This window comes from Ranitomeya imitator, chromosome 2 (assembly GCF_032444005.1).
Source record: "Ranitomeya imitator isolate aRanImi1 chromosome 2, aRanImi1.pri, whole genome shotgun sequence".
In the NCBI taxonomy this organism is placed as follows: Eukaryota; Metazoa; Chordata; class Amphibia; order Anura; family Dendrobatidae; genus Ranitomeya; species Ranitomeya imitator.
The window spans coordinates 622,878,633-622,891,656 of record NC_091283.1 but is presented as its reverse complement, the minus strand read 5'-3'; the positions used below and the strand labels follow the sequence as shown (position 1 = coordinate 622,891,656).

At 48.6% G+C, this 13,024-nt stretch overlaps 1 protein-coding gene across 1 annotated transcript in view; it reads right to left on the bottom strand.

Annotated features, from left to right (window-relative positions):
- Window positions 1-321: 321 nt before the first annotated feature.
- TOM1L1 (target of myb1 like 1 membrane trafficking protein) overlaps window positions 322-13,024 on the bottom strand; it is a 199,952-nt gene continuing 187,249 nt past the window's right edge. The window contains exon 16 of the mRNA XM_069752503.1: window positions 322-2,266. The gene's annotated coding sequence lies outside the window, so the exon portion shown is untranslated. The remainder of the gene's footprint in view (window positions 2,267-13,024) is intronic.

The following is a 13,024-nucleotide window of genomic DNA, read 5'->3' as shown; positions in this document are numbered from 1 at the left end:
TAGGGAAGTGCAGTATACCAACTTTCTTAGACAGAGGATACCACACAGTAGGTTTTTCTGCACTGTGCCCAATGACCACAATGGTATATAGTCACATACATCTTAGATATACATTAAGAAATGCTCCTGACATGTATATTCAAGATGTTTCATCATCGCAAAAAACGGTGAAAAAAACTTAATGAGCTGCATAGAATTGATGGTGTTTTTCTAAAAGCGCATAAATCACTGAAAAATAGTATGTGAAGGATCCCCAATACTACTTTCAGTGCATACATCCAAATCCTAATCATTCATCTGATAAAAGGAGACAAATCTATGTCAAGAAGAAAATGGTTTTATTGAAATGATTCCTACAAGCAATATTAATAATGACCACTAGATGGCACTAGAGGATTTCGTTACTCTTCTCTGCAGCGATCATGTTCTCTCTGGGTGGAATTCAGTGAAAGGTTAAAAAATGTCCTGTGTCTCCTCAACACTTGTTGTACATGTTGTTAATTGCAAAAAAAAAAAAAATAAAACTATTGTAGATAGGTATTTCTATCTATTACTGTCCGTGCACACGAACAAGGAAAGGTTTTAATTTAGGAAGAATGTGACTCCCTCCATTGCTACCGCATTAGAAAATGGAAATTTATCCTGTTGAGGTTAATTGCGGCAATGCTTCACTAAGTCTAAAATTAAACAGATGAGAAACAGTAAAAGTTTCATTTGAAACTAATCAAATTTTCATTCGGTGACATCTGCTGAATAAAGAGAATGGATCTGAACTGTATTAGTCGCGTAACACCGTGTCCATTTGATAAAAAAGAAAAAAAAAAATCCAATAAATTCTCCCATTTCGCTCCTCGGTATAACTAGTGGGGAAGTGATAAAGCACAATTTAATATGAAAATGACAAATTGGCCTGAAGCCTTTGATACATTCCTTGCTGTTTATGATGCTATAATGAATGGGATTGTTATATATCTTTAGAATATCTTTATATTGTTTTTCAAACATATGCCCAAAGACCCCGATGCCCTGTCCTGTGACCATAGGGTTAAATTGGTTGCCCATGATTTAAAAAAAACTAAAGACAGAGAATGTATTAAAATGAAAAAAATATGTGCGTTCACTGAGCTGTCAGGTTCCATTTAAAGGGATACTCTAAAGCAGTGTTCCCCCAAGTTCGGTCCTCAAGAGCCACCAACAGGTCATGTTTTCAGGATTTCCTTAGTATTGCACAGGTGATGCAATTATTGCCTGTGCACGTGATGCAATTATCACCTGTGCAAAACTAAGGAAATCCTGAAAACATGACCTGTTGGTGGCTCTTGAGGACCGGAGTTGGGGAACATTGCTCTGAAGTTTAGAAATTATCCCCATCTGTGATATAGGGGATAACTTCCCTTTCGCTGGGCTACGACCACTGATTCCGGCTCTGCGTGAAGTGGTGGTCGGTTATGCGCACTGTTTCTCTATTTTGTTCTTATAGGAACATGGAAGACCAGATGAGAGCAGTGCTTGGTGATCTCCGGCGGTCTCACCAAGAACGAATGGAGAAGAAGTGCGCATGATCAACTACTGCTCCATTTACACATTTACTGTTTCTTGGGATCAGGGGGGTTTCAATGGTCGGACCCCAGTGAGCAGGTTGTTATACCCTATTCAACAGATAGGAAATAACTGCCAAACTTGAGAATAGCCCTTTAAATTCCATAGCAGCCATATAAATCTGTGTATAGTAGGCTCCCCTTATTGGAAGTCCATAAAATAGACCGGTTTGATAGGTGGGTGGTGTTAGATCAGGATCCATTCTCATCTCCCTATAGTGTACCAGGAAAACATAAACTGCATCAATCATCACATCTGCAGTTGGATTTATCTACAATGAAATATACGGGAGAATACAAAAAAAAAAATCGCCATATAGTCCTAGGATTATCTGCAAATAAAAAAAATGAGTGTCTTGAAGTTTGGGGGAAGAATTGGTTAATAATCCAGCATCGGCATGATTGAAAGTTTAAGACCATGGAATAAATGACCGTTCTGTATTAACAGTATTATAGTGTGCCGCCACATGGTTGCCATGAATATTCTTGACAGTTCATGGCCTTGAGACCTATGGCAGCCTTCCATTGCAGGTGGAGGAGGAAGCTCTCCATTCGTCACGTCTTCCTTCAAGGTAATGCCACTGGCTTCTTGTCGCATCAACGGCAAATCTGTGAAATCAATCGTTTCTCTACATCCATCTTTCCATCATCCTCGGTACGATAGTGACCTGTCACAGAGGTTTTTGGGCAATTAGAAATAAGAATGCCTCAGTCAATTTACACATGTTGTCGTGCCGCAAAAAAGTATGTACCCCCCTTTAAAGTGTCACCTATTTATACACATCTGTCGTGACGAAAATATACAGTACTCAAAGAGGATACACAAAGAGAAGAGGTATAAGTGACAGGAACGTTCTAGAACACCCAGATCTTCCATATGAAACTAAGTGCCCCTATAAATGTACTCTTTGCACCTTCTTTGTCATAATAAATGCAACCAAATTAAAGTCGTTTTTGCATGTCAGGCCACGCTCACACGTTCAGTATTTGGTCAGTTTTTTACCTCAGTTTTTAAAAGCCAAAACCAGCAGTGGGTGATAAATCCTGAAGAGGTGACGCGTTTCTATTATATTTTTCCCCTGGCATGAGTGCTCCAGGTGCGCCGAACGTCTGTGGAGAAAATCCAATCTGGCCAAAGGTTTCATTCATTTTAAGTCTATGCTTAAGACATACAACTCTGCCCTTCCAGATTTCAGCCCCCAACAACCAAGGTCGGCGCTGAAGATCTGGACAGTAATTGAAAAAAAACAAAACAAAACATATTCCACAGGAAATTTTCTCCCAATTCCCAAAAGTCTCTATCTCTAATGATCTACTAACAGCTAGATCTATTGGTCTCTGCTCCCTGCTGATTCTCCTGGATCTCTGCTGCATTCTACACTGTGGATCACCAGCTCCTCCTCACTTTGCTCTGTGCATTGGACCTCAAGGATACTGCTACCTCTCTGACTGCTCCTTGATTGTATCTTTTGCTGGCTCCTCTTCACCCTACTGTCAGAGTTCCTCAAGGATCAGTCCTGGGCCCCTCTTTTTCTCCTTGTACACAGCCCCTATTGGATACATCATCAGTAGATTCGGTTTTCAGTACCATCTGTAAGTTGATGACACCCAATTATACACATCGACTCCTGACATCACCCCTGCATTATTGCAAAATACCAGTGATTGTCTGCTGTCTCTAAAGGTACCTTCACACATAACGATATTGTTAACGATATCGTTGCTATTTGTGATGTAGCAACGATATCGTTAATGAAATCGTTACGTGTGACAGCGACCAACGATCAGGCCCCTGCTGGGAGATCGTTGGTCGCTGAATAAAGTCCAGAACTTTATTTCGTCGCTGGACTCCTGCTGACATCGCTGGATCGGCGTGTGTGACACCGATCCAGCGATGTCTTCACTGGTAACCAGGGTAAACATCGGGTAACTAAGCGCAGGGCCGCGCTTAGTAACCCGATGTTTACCCTGGTTACCATGCTAAAAGTAAAAAAAACCAAACACTAGATACTTACCTACCGCTGTCTGTCCTCCAGCGCTGCGCTCTGCTCTCCTCCTGTACTGGCTGTGAGCCGGAAAGCAGAGCGATGACGTCACCGCTCTGCTTTCCAGCTCACAGACAGTACAGGAGGAGAGCAGAGAAGCAGAGCGCAGCGCTGGAGGACAGACAGCGGTAGGTAAGTATCTAGTGTTTGTTTTTTTTTACTTTTAGCATGGTAACCAGGGTAAACATCGGGTTACTAAGCGCGGCCCTGCGCTTAGTTACCCGATGTTTACCCTGGTTACCGGCATCGTTGGTCGCTGGAGAGCGGTCTGTGTGACAGCTCTCCAGCGACCAAACAGCGACGCTGCAGCGATCCGGATCGTTGTCGGTATCGCTGCAGCGTCGCTTAATGTGAAGGGGCCTTTACATAATGTTGTCCATCTATCTAAAACTCAATCTGTCAAACACTGAAGTCCATCCACTAATCTCCCTATGCTCGATATTGCCATTTCATTGTGTTTTTACCTATTACTCTCTAGTAACATGCCCGCTCTCATGGGGTTATAGTTGACTCAGATCTTTCATTCTTCCCCCACATACGATCACTCGCTTGCTCATTTCACCTACACCTCAAACACTTCTGTACAATTCAACCTTGTCTTACCTTTATCTCTGCGAAAACTCTCACTGTAACTCATTCATTCTTGTCTGGACTATTCCAGCTCTCTACTTATCGGTCTCCCTCTTACTAAACTCTCCTCTCTCCAATCCTTCCTGAATGTAGCAGCCAGGGTCATATTCCATTCCAGCCAGTACACCGATGCCTCTACCCTGTGCCTGTCATTGAACAAATATAAACGTATCATTCTCACCCACAGAGTGCTCCATGGTTCAGCACGACCCTACATCTCAGTCTACCACCCTACCCGTGCCTCTGTTTCACTAATGACCTAATGCTAACATCCTCAATAATCCAAACGTCCAAGTCCCATTTCTAAATGTTCTTGCTTACTGCGCCAATTCTCTGCAATGCACTACCCAGGACAATTTGATTAAGGGCTTGTTTTCACTTGCGAGGAACACGTCCGTGTCTCGCATGTGGAAACGAAGCTCTGATGCCGGCACTCCGGAGCGGAGCGTGCAGCTCCATGTGTTGCTATGCGGCCGCACGCTCCGCTCCGGAGTGCCGGCACCAGAGCTTCGTTTCCACATGCGAGACAGGGACGTGTTCCTCGCAAGTGAAAACAAGCCCTAATTCCCAATACCAACAGTTTGAGGCGTGGCCTAAAATTGCAAATCACCTCACCTCACTTATGTAACTTTTCCCATTTTGCCCTTACAAAATTTTCTTCCAAATCTGGACTCTCATAACATCTTTTTACACACCCTCCATGCGCTTAATAGCAGCCTGTAACTGTACAAAAACTAACTGTTCACCGGATCATGCAGCGTTATGTGAACACCCTATTTATCATAATGGAGGCTGTACCATGCAATACAAGCACTTTTTACCATTTACCTTTCATGCCTTCCCTATTTCCTCATAGATTGTCATTTTCATGCTCATGGGTTAGAACCCTTGAGCCTGTATTGTGTGGTCAGTAGTGTTGAGCATTCCGATACCGCAAGTATCGGGTATCGGCCGATATTTGCGGTATCGGAATTCCGATACTGAATTCCGATACTTCCCGCGTATCGGATACCGGAATCGGAAGTTCCCAGAATTCAAATTGAACGCAGCAGCCAATGAGGAATGAATGAAAGTGTGGGCACATCCTGTTTAGCATGGTGGGCATGTAAGTACTGGCAAGGCTTGGATTGGCTGCTGAAATGATGTCACTCTGCACTATAAAAAAGCGCTGCCGCCGTTTTGCGCTCACTCTGCTGTGATTTCAGTTAGGGACAGGACGCTGTGTTCTAACTGAGGGCCAGTTGAGCTAGCTAATTGCTTTATTTTCCTTTCCAAAGGCTAATTTAGCAAAACGCTGTGTGTTCTTCACTGTTCACCTTGCTCTTGCCTTGCAGCGCTGTTTTAACAGCGTTCTGCAAGGTCTCTGTGTGTGTGTGTGTGTGCAGCTCACTCTGTAGTCTGTGTGCAGCCATATACCCGGTTGTATTCAGCTCAGGGGGGGTTCACACTGCCTCACACAGTTGTTCTTTTTTGCTCTTAGTGCAGCCTGCTGCACATTTTTTCTCAAATTTCCTATTAGTGTTTTTCCACCAGTCTCCAGCTCTATTGTGGAAAAACACTACATAGGATAACCTAGAGGGGGGTTTTTGGGCCTTGCAGCGCCGTTTACGGCTGTCTGCACGGTCTCCGTGTGAGCCCAGCTCGCCCTGTAGTCTGTGTGCAGCCATAGCCGGTTGGATTCAGCTCAGGGTTCGTTACTGGCTCATACCTTGAGAAAAATTTTCCTTTTTTTCAAATAGTGCAGCCTGTTTAAAATTTGAAAAAAAAAATTCCTATTAGTGTCTTTCCACTCGTATCCAGCTAAATAGTGGAAAAACACTATATAGGATAACCTAGAGGAGGGTTTTTTGGCCTTGCAGCGCCGTTTACGGCTGTCTGCACGGTCTCCGTGTGAGCCCAGCTCGCCCTGTAGTCTGTGTGCAGCCATAGCCGGTTGGATTCAGCTCAGGGTTCGTTACTGGCTCATACCTTGAGAAAAATTTTCCTTTTTTTCAAATAGTGCAGCCTGTTTAAAATTTGAAAAAAAAAATTCCTATTAGTGTCTTTCCACTCGTATCCAGCTAAATAGTGGAAAAACACTATATAGGATAACCTAGAGGAGGGTTTTTTGGCCTTGCAGCGCCGTTTACGGCTGTCTGCACGGTCTCCGTGTGAGCCCAGCTCGCCCTGTAGTCTGTGTGCAGCCATAGCCGGTTGGATTCAGCTCAGGGTTCGTTACTGGCTCATACCTTGAGAAAAATTTTCCTTTTTTTCAAATAGTGCAGCCTGTTTAAAATTTGAAAAAAAAAATTCCTATTAGTGTCTTTCCACTCGTATCCAGCTAAATAGTGGAAAAACACTATATAGGATAACCTAGAGGAGGGTTTTTTGGCCTTGCAGCGCCGTTTACGGCTGTCTGCACGGTCTCCGTGTGAGCCCAGCTCGCCCTGTAGTCTGTGTGCAGCCATAGCCGGTTGGATTCAGCTCAGGGTGCGTTACTGCCTCATACCTTGAAAAACAATTTCCTTTTTTTCAAATAGTGCAGCCAGTTTAAAATTTGAAAAAAAAAATTCCTATTAGTGTCTTTCCACTTGTATCCAGCTAAATAGTGGAAAAACACTATATAGGATAACCTAGAGGAGGGTTTCTTGGCCTTGCAGCGCCGTTTACGGCTGTCTGCACGGTCTCCGTGTGATTTAAACTAGCTCTGTAGCCCGATCTGCACCAAAAAAAAGGTTAAGTTCACCAAACACAACTTACACTTGTGTAGGCCACATTTGAAAAATAATAAAGTTTAGTCCACAATTTACAACATTAGTGTTTCTTACACCTGTTAGGAGGAGCATTACAGGAATAAGCACACTAAGGCCTTAGTACTTTTCTGCTTATCTTTATCTGTCAACCAAGATGAAGAGGGCAGGGAGTAAGGCACGTGGGCGTGGGCGCGGAGCAGGGAGAGGAGCAGGGAGAGGACGTGGTGATTCTGTGCCTGCTGCGGGCGCCGGTGACTCGTCGTCACTCAGTTTCAGCAGGGAACAGTCCTTCATGCGCAGCTTTGTCGGAGAGCGCCGTGCACCGCTGCTGCGTGAAGACCAAATTGAAGCCGTTGTCGGGTGGATGGCAGCTAACGCCTCGGCATCGACTTCAGTTAGTGCCACATCCTCTCAGGCACAGAGCACTGGAGAGCAGCCATCTGTCTCTTCACCACCTGCCAAATTGGCCAGGCAGTCAGAGAGCCCAGGACAGGAGCCGTCTCTACTTCTGTTCTCTGAATCTCTTGGCTTGGAAACAGGGGGCCAGCCAAGCAGCATTGGAGAAATGGAAGAAGAGGCAGTGTGCAGTGATGCCCAACACCTTTTTCTCTCTGACTCTGAAGAGGCAGGTGGGCCAGTGCCTCCGGTGACCACAGCGCAGTACGCATCTGATGATGAAACTCAGGTGCCGCTTTCTCGTGCGTACTGTGCTGCTGAGACTACCCAGGAGGAGCAGTTGGTGGCAGAGGGTAGTGGAGATGATGAGGTCCTTGACCCATCGTGGCGTGAGGAACAGGAAGGTGGTGGGAGCAGCTCAGAGGAAGAGCTTCCTCTTACGGGCCAAAGAGGGAGAGGGAGGGGGAAGACTGCGGAGCCTGTAGCCTCCACTTTGGCACCCGTTAGGAGCCTGTCTCTTTCCAAAGCCAAAAAGGGCGCTCCCAAGACTTGCAGTGCCTGGTCCTTTTTTGACACAGTTGCAGATGACATTTGTTTTGTCAAATGCAAGCTGTGTCATCATAAAGTAAAAAGAGGGAAAAATGTCAGCAACCTCAATACCACAAATATGTGGAAACATGTGCGGACCAGGCACGCGGTGGAGTTACAGAAACACACTGAAGATGTAGGCCAACCAACAGCGGCAGCTACCACCTCTTCAGCTCGTGTTGCCTCTTCCTCCAGCTCACGCACAGCTGGTTTGGCTTCCTCCCAGAGACCTTGTGTAATTCCACCCACAGCACCACCTTCCCAGTCATCCTCACACTCCCAGTCTACTCTACAGCCATCGGTAGTACAGGCATGGGAGAAAAGGCGGGCATTCTCGGCCAACCACCCCCGAGCACAGGCTCTGAATGCAGGCATTGCCAAACTGTTGTCCCTGGAAATGCTCTCGTTCAGGCTGGTGGAGACTGACAGCTTCCGTGACTTGATGGCATTGGCAGTCCCACAGTACAAGGTGCCCAGCCGCTTTTACTTCAGCAGGCAGGCTGTCCCTGCCCTGCACAGGCATGTTGAGGCAAACATAAAACATGCGCTACTGAACGCCGTCAGTAGCAAGGTCCACCTCACCACCGATGCGTGGACCAGTCAGCATGGACAGGGGCGATATGTTTCCCTCACTGCCCATTGGGTTAATGTTGTTGAGCCAGGTACAGATCGTGCGAGTGGCGCAGGACGTGTCCTGCCCACTCCAAGGATTGCAGGAATCCAGTCTGTACGCATCGACTCCTCCTCTTACACCAGTTCCTCTGATTCCTCTCTGCAGGATCCGTCACAGTCCACCCCCACATGGACCCGTGAACGTTTACCTATGACCGACATGAGCACAGCCGTGGCCAAACGTCAGCAGGCCGTCTTGAAACTAGTTTCATTGGGGCATCGAAGCCACACAGCGCAGGAGCTCTGGAATGCCATAAAGCAGGAGAGCGATGTGTGGTTACTGCCAGCGAATCTCCAGCCAGGCATGGTAGTGTGTGACAATGGCCGAAATCTGGTGGCAGCTTTGGCCCTTGGCAACCTCACTCACATCCCATGTCTGGCACATGTGCTCAATTTGGTTGTGCAGAGTTTTCTGAGGGACTATCCGGATCTTGATGCCCTGCTGCACAAGGTCCGCCTAGAGTGTGCTCACTTGCGGCGTTCCAGCTTGGCCAGATCCCGCATTGCTGCTCTGCAGCGCCGATTCCGCCTTCCGGAACACCGCATCATATGTGACCTACCTACCCGGTGGAATTCCACGTTACATATGTTGGAGCGGTTGTGTGAGCAGCAGCAAGCAGTTATGGAGTACCAGCTGCATCAGGCGCAAAGAAGTCGCAGTCAGCGCCGATCAGACTTCACAACCACAGAGTGGGCCACTATGAAGGACGTCTGCCAGGTTTTGCGTCCTTTTGATTATTCCACGCGGATGGCAAGTGCAGATGATGCACTAGTCAGCATGACTGTCCCCCTTATCTGCCTGCTTCAGCAAACTTTGCAAGGGTTAAGGGATGATGTGGTGGAAGAGGTGGAGGATGAGGAGTCACCTTTTCCATCAGCTTCTGGAGAGTCAGCGCCACGTGGTTCCTCACAAAGGGGTACGCAGGGGCCAATTTGTGAGGAGGATGAGGAGGAGTCAATGGAGGAGGAAGAGCTCCGTCCAGAGGAGGGAGCGACACAATTGTCCAGTGGTCAGTGTGTACAGCGAGGGTGGGGTGATGACGAGCGGGCAGAGATCATGTCTCAAGCAGGGGACAGCGTTTCTGGGCCGGCTGGCACTCTGCAGCACATGGTGGATTTCATGCTGCAGTGCCTGAGAAACGACCGCCGCATCGACCACATTCTCAACATGCCTGATTATTGGGTGTTCACCCTCCTCGATCCTCGCTACCGGGACAACGTCCAAAACCTCATCCCTGCGTTGACCCGGGAGCGTAAATTGCGGGAGTACCACGACACACTGGTGAATTCCATCATCTTCTCCTGTCCAACTGAGAGGAGTGCTGCTAGTGCTTTACAAAGCAGCTCAGTGCGTCGAGGCAGTGGGGGAGGCTCTGCCCAAAGAGGGAGCAGAAGCAGTGCCTCTGCCCAAGGCAAGCCCAGTATGGCACAACTCTGGCACACTTTTGTGTGCCCGCCCCAAATGTCTACACCATCACCGGCGGCTCCAGTCAGCAGGAGGCAACGGTTCCGTCAGATGGTGACAGACTACATGGCTTGCCCTCTTACTGTACTCCCAGACGGCTCTTCCCCGTTCAAGTTTTGGGTCTCTAAGCTGGATACATGGCCAGAGCTAAGCCAGTATGCATTGGAGGTGCTGGCTTGCCCTGCGGCTAGTGTCTTATCGGAACGTGTCTTTAGTGCCGCAGGTGGTGTACTAACAGACCGTCGCATGCGACTATCCTCCGATAACGTTGACCGGCTTACTTTCCTGAAAATGAACCAGGCCTGGATCTCGCAGGAATTTGCCACTCCTCTGCCTGATTAAGTAATTGGGTGTCATCCAGGTCTCCTGCTGTGTTCATCTTTCTACCACCTGAACTGCTATTCCTGGGCTCCAACACCGCCAGTTGCGGCTCAGAAGTGCAGGCTGCACAGTAAAAACATACGACCCAGTGTTATTGGGTTTCAGTAACGTCAGCTGATCCCCAGCTGTGTAGCCGGCAATGTGTCCTGCGACCGCCACGCTGGCACAACAACCTAAATGTAAGGGAACCTGTCCCCCCCCCCCCCCCCCGTCGTTTGTTACTGAAAGAGCCATCTTGTGCAGCAGTAATGCTGCACAAGGAAAAGGTAGCTCTTTTTTTTTAGCTCTTTGCACACGCAGAACTTAACACTTATAAAATGTGTTCACTGATACCGTTATACCGTCCCGGAGCTGGGACTTTCCTTCGTAATGTGACGCAGCACAGCCGTCATTCCTACCCCCTTGGTGCCATGCGCTGCCTCCTCAGCGTTGTTTTAAGCTGTCACGGAGCCTGCGCTGTTCTGTTATCCCTTGGGCATGCCCTATTTGCGCTGCCTGTCTTCTGACATAATTTGGTGTCAGGCTGGCTGCGCCTGTGCGGCCGCGGTGCCCGAGATCCCGCCTCGCAGTGTCTTCTGATTGAGTCACACTGCGGGCCTGGGATCCATGGGCATGCGCAGTGCATATCTTCCCCTCGGGCTCTCGCTCATTTCCCTCCGCCTTCTTTAGACTGTGCGCCGTCAGCTGATCCCTAGCATGCCACGGCCGTGACACCGCACAGTCTGAAGAAGAGGGAAGGAGGGGAGTGAGAGTCGAGGTTATGCACTGTGCATGCCCATGGTTCCAAGGCCCGCAGTGGGATTACGTTAGATGAGACTGCGAGGTGGGATCTGGAGCAGCGTGGACGCACAGGCACTGACAGCCTGACACCAAATTATGTCAGAAGACAGGCAGCGCTAATTGGGCATGGCCAAGGGCTAACAGAACAGCGCAGGCTCCGTGGCAGCTTAAAACAACGCTGAGGAGGCAGCGCACGGCATCAAGGGGATAGGAATGACAGCTGTGCTGTGTCCCATTACGAAGGAAATTCGCACCTCCGGAACGGTTTAACGGTATAAAGGGACACATTTTTAGTGTTTACTTCGGTGTTTGCAAGGAGCATAATTAAAAGAGCAACCTTTTCCTTTTGCATCCTTAGTGCTGCACAACATGGCTCTTTCAGCTACAAACGTCTTGGGGGGGGGGGGTTAAAGGTTTCCTTTCAACTTGCTCCAATCAGGCTTCGGCCTACACTCTGTTCCTCTGCTCCTCCTGCTGTCCCTGGGCTCTAACACCGCCAGTTGGTGCCTGGAAGTGCTGTGTGCACAGTCAACAGTCGCTCCTCTGTTATTAGGGTTCAGTAACGTCAGCTGATCCCCAGCTGTGTGTGCGGCAATACCTCCAATCTGCTCCTCCTGCTGTCCCTGGGCTCTAACACCGCCAGTTGGTGCCTGGAAGTGCTGTGTGCACAGTCAACAGTCGCTCCTCTGTTATTGGGGTTCAGTAACGTCAGCTGATCCCCAGCTGTGTATCCGGCAACGTGTCATGCGACCGCCACGCTGGCACAACTAAAATGTAAGGGGACCTGTCCCCCCCCCCCCCCTAGGCGTTTGTTACTGAAAGAGCCACCATGTGCAGCACTAATACTGCACAAGGGAAAGGTCGCTCTTGAAATTATGCTCCTTGCAAACGCTGAACTACACACTCATGTAATGTGTCCCCTCACACCGTCCAACCGTCCCGGAGGTGGGACTTTCCTTTGTAATGTGACACAGCACAGCCGTCATTGCTACCCCCTTGGCACCGTGCGCTGCCTCCTTAGCGTTGTTTGATTCCGTCATGGACCCTGCGCTGTTATGTTATCCCTTGGCCATGCACAGTTTGCGCTGCCCGTCCTCTGACATCATTTGTTGTCGTCCTGGCTGCGCCTGTGCGTCCACGCTGCCCGAAATCACACCTCGCAGTGTCGTCTAATGTGATCCCACAGTGGGCCTGGTATCCATGGCCATGCGCAGTGCATATACTAGCCTCTCACTCCCCTTCTTCACGCTTCTTCAGACTAGGCGGCGTCAGCTGATCCCTAATAGCATGCCACGGCCGTGACGCCGCACAGTCTGAAGAAGCAGGAAGGAGGTGAGTGAGAGGCGATGATATGCACTGCGCATGCCCATGGATCCCTGGCCCGCAGTGGGACTACATTAGATGACACTGCAAGGTTGGATCTCGGGCAGCTTGGACGCACAGGCACTGCCAGCCTGACACCTACATGATGTCAGAAGACGGGCACCGCTAACTGTGCATGGCCAAGGGATAACATTACAGTGCGGGCTCCGTGACAGAACCAAACAACGTTGAGGAGGTGGTGCCCGGCACCAAGGGGGTTGGAATGACGGCTGTGCTGTGTCACATTACAAAGGAAAGTCCCACTTCCGGGATGGTTTGACGGTGTGAGGGGACACATTATATGAGTGTGTACTTCAGCGTTTGCAAGGAGCATAATTTTCGGAGCCACCATTTTCCATGTGCAGTATTACTGCT